The following is a 3917-nucleotide window of genomic DNA, read 5'->3' as shown; positions in this document are numbered from 1 at the left end:
ACTGCTTTCCACAGGCTGCACCATTCTTCATTCTTATCAACACTGCACCAGGGTTCTCTTTTCTCCATATCCTTGCTAGCACTTATTGTTTCTTGATTTATTGATGGTAGCCATTCTGGAAAGTGTGAGGTGCTATCTCATTGTGGTTTTGATTTGCATCTCTCTGATGATTAGTGATGTTGAACATTTTTTCATAGGTCCTATTGTCCATCTGCATGTCCTCTTTGGAGAAGTTTCTGTTGAGGTCTTTTGCCCATTTAAAAAACACAAATTTTTATTGATTTCAGAGAGGAAGGGAGAGGGAGAGATAGAAACATCAATGATGAGAGAGAATCACTGATCGGCTGCCTCCTGCACACCCCACACTGGGGATCGAGCCCACAACCCAGGCATGTGCTCTGACCAGGAACTGAATCATGAACTCCTGGTTCATAGGTTGATGCTCAACCACTGAACCACACTGGCCAGGTCCTTTGTCATTTTTTAAATTGGGTTGTTTGTCTTCCTGGTGAGTTGTATAGTTTATATGTTTTGGAAATTAACCCCTTATCAGATGTATCATTGGCAAATATTTTCTCCCACATATTTTCTTTTCAGTTTGAGGATGGTTTCTTTTGCTCTGCAGAAGCTTTTTATTTTGTTGTAGTCCCACTTGTTTATTTTTTCCTTTTTTCTCTTGCCCTAGGAGATATATCAGCAAGACTATTGATACATGAGATGTCAGAGATTTTGCTGCCTATGGTTTCTTCTAGGATTTTTTTTAAAAAATATATTTTATTGATTTTTTCAGAGAGGAAAGGGAGAGGGATAGAGAGTTAGAAACATCGATGAGAGAGAAACATCAATTCAGCTGCCTACAACCAAGGTACATGCCCTTGACCAGAATTGAACTTGGGACCCTTCAATCCACAGGCCGAGGCTCTATCCACTGAGCAAACTTGATTTTTTTACAGAGAGGAAGGGAGAGAGATAGAGAGTTAGAAACATCGATGAGAGAGAGACATCGATCAGCTGCCTCCTGCACATCTCCTACTGGGGATGTGCCCGCAGCTCAGGTACATGCCCTTGACCGGAATCGAACCTGGGACCTTTCAGTCTGCAGGCCGACGCTCTATCCACTGAGCCAAACCGGTTTCGGCTTCTTCTAGGATTTTTATGGTTTTGGAACTTTAAGTCTTTTTTTCATTTTGAGTTTATTACAAATTAATAATGTAAATATTTTCTGAAATAAGGAACAGCATGACAGCGAAAGAGGTTCTTTTTTCCTCATCTGAAACCCAACCTCTGTTGATATTTTCTGTCACACTCAGGAATTCAATAAAAGAAAAGTGTTGGTATATTTTAGTTTTAAGAGCTCAAAGAAAGACAACATTAAGGACACTTCAAAGACATTAATAAAGTGTCAAACTCCATTTCATCTGAACTATCTTCTCTTTGTTTTCACAGTATGTTTTAGGATGTCTTTCCTGACCCCTCACTTTCTCTTCTTCACCGCAAGTCTTAGATCAATGCTATCACCAATCTCTCTCTTGCCATTTTCCTTTCCTTTCTTGATTCCTGATATCTTTCTCAGTCACCAGCAATTGCAGATGAGTTGTGGGATACCCAGATCATCTTCTGGAATCATCTCTGCCCATTCTAAAGACTGGGCAAGAGTGGGGATGGGCTTCAGTGAGGACCATCATCCTAAATGGCCATTCATATGCAAAGATTAATTCAGAAAACATTTACCCACCACAAATTCCTGATTTCCAGTTCTTACTCAAACACTCATAAAATAGATACCGGCTCTTCAGTATCAGAAGTGATGCCAGATCACCATACCCTAATCTTAATCCTCTCCTCTTATTCCTATTAATCCAGGAGTTACACTGAATTACAGAAAGGATGGGAGGGTCTCAGCAGCAAGTGAATTCAGGATATCATGGTGTTTCAACTTGGGTGCTAATTTTCTGGCTGTGGGTCTGGGGCTGGCACTGCAGTACAGGGAGAGAGAAAAACCAGACCCAGGAAAGAGAAGGAATAAGGAATCCCTTCACAGTGGACTTGTGGTGAGAAAAATTCAGCCTGGAAGACTGCACCAGACCAAGTAGACAGCCCATCCTCATGGACTCACTTTGTCTAATTAGGACCCCAAGAAGCAGGAAATAATTTCATGCTCTTCCACAGCTGAGATCCTTGAGGGTAGAGACTCTGAAAGGCCACACTGAGGTGACATTTACTGTCACCAGAATGACAAGTGTAAGCCACTGTGCATGTGTCCAGAACACTGTCAGAAAGAAGGTGCCACTGGTGCAGACTCACGAGGAAATGCGATTAGAAAGGCTTTCAGTGTGGCTGGGAGGAGCCTGGGGAGGGAGGGCAGGGTAGAGGGGAGGATGGGAGGGCCAGATCCTGGTGTCTGGTAACTGTGATACTTTGTTTCTTTCTGGCAACATTGCTCTAAACTTTTGCACCTAGAGAGTAAAAATATTTAACATCTCTCAGTTTCATTGAGCCAGGAATCCAGGCAGATTTAGTTGAGTACTTGTCTCAACGTGTCTCACAGGCTGGGGTTGAGGTCTCAACTGAGGCTTGATTGGAGGCAGGTTCACTCCCACTCACTCACATGGGTATTGTCAGGACTCAGTTGAGACTGAGAGACGGAGTTTCATTCTGTCTTTTAGACTGGGCACTCCCTGGGTTCTCTCCTGTGGGGCCTCTACATGGAGCTCAAAACAATGGTGCTTATTCTCTCACTAGAGGCCCAGTGCATGAAATTCGTGCACTGGGGGTGGGGGGGCGTGGGGGTCCCTCAGGCTGGCTTGTGTCCTCTCACAGTCTGGGACCCCTCGCTCCTTACTGCCCGCCTGCTTGCTGCTCCCTACCTCTCAGCTCGCTGCTCTTAGTGCTGCCGCAGAGGCTCCTGCCACCACCACTGCACTCGCCAGCTGTGAGCCCAACTCCTGGCTGAGCAGTGCTCCCCCTGTTTTGTTTTGCTTTTTTTTTTTTGTAAAATATATTTTATTGATTTTTTACAGAGAGGAAGGAAGAGGGATAGAGAGTTAGAAACATCGTGACGCTCTATCCACTGAACCAAACCAGTTAGGGGAGCACTCCCCCTGTTGGAGCACATGGACCACCAGGAGGCAGCTCCTATGTTGAGCATCTGCCCCCTGGTGGTCAGTTCATAGCGACCAGTCATTCCACCGTTTGGCCAATTTGCATATTAGGGTTTTATTATATAGGATTTCCAGATAAATAAGAGGAGCAAGATGGAGAGATAGAGATAGGTGAGAATAAGAGAGAGAGAGAGAGAGAGAGAGAGAGAGAGAGAGATTAGAACACAGAGAAAGAGGGGACTCAAGAAAGTAGGAGGGAAGTGACAGACTTTTTGTAAATAAAACTTGAACATGACATCCCATCACTTTGACTTTATTGTGTGGTCAGACATGAGTTACTAACCACTTAGTGGTGACATTAGGGTGTGCATAGCAGGAGGCAGGGCCCTGGAAGTCACTGTGGAGGCTGCACACCAGGGAGGCAACAGGAGGCACAGGGTCTGATTCCAAGCCTAATGGGAGACCACGGAAGGATTTATGGCAGTAAACTAGTGGCCCATTGCAATAGGCCTAGATTCACGCAATAGGCCTTTCTTCCCCTGGCCGCCGGCACCGGTTTTCCTCTGGGACCCAGGAGCCAGGCCTTTGGTTTGGCCGCAGCAGCAAGGCTTGGCTTTTCTGCTCCAGCTTCTCCCAGCCCCTCCGTTTTTTTTCAGCTCCTCGAGTGGAGCCCAGGCCCCCAGCCACTCCTTGAGTGGAGTACAGGGCCAGCAGGAAGCTTGGCTTCCTCTGTCACCAGGAGCAACCCAAGCCTCCTGCTCGCTCCAGCTCCATGGCTGCCACCATCTTCAGTCATCTTCAGTCTTTGCTCTGTGC

This window comes from Myotis davidii, unplaced genomic scaffold (genome assembly GCF_000327345.1).
Source record: "Myotis davidii unplaced genomic scaffold, ASM32734v1 scaffold770, whole genome shotgun sequence".
Lineage (NCBI taxonomy): Eukaryota > Metazoa > Chordata > Mammalia > Chiroptera > Vespertilionidae > Myotis > Myotis davidii.
The sequence above is the reverse complement of the archived record's forward strand: the minus strand, read 5'-3'. Positions refer to the sequence as shown.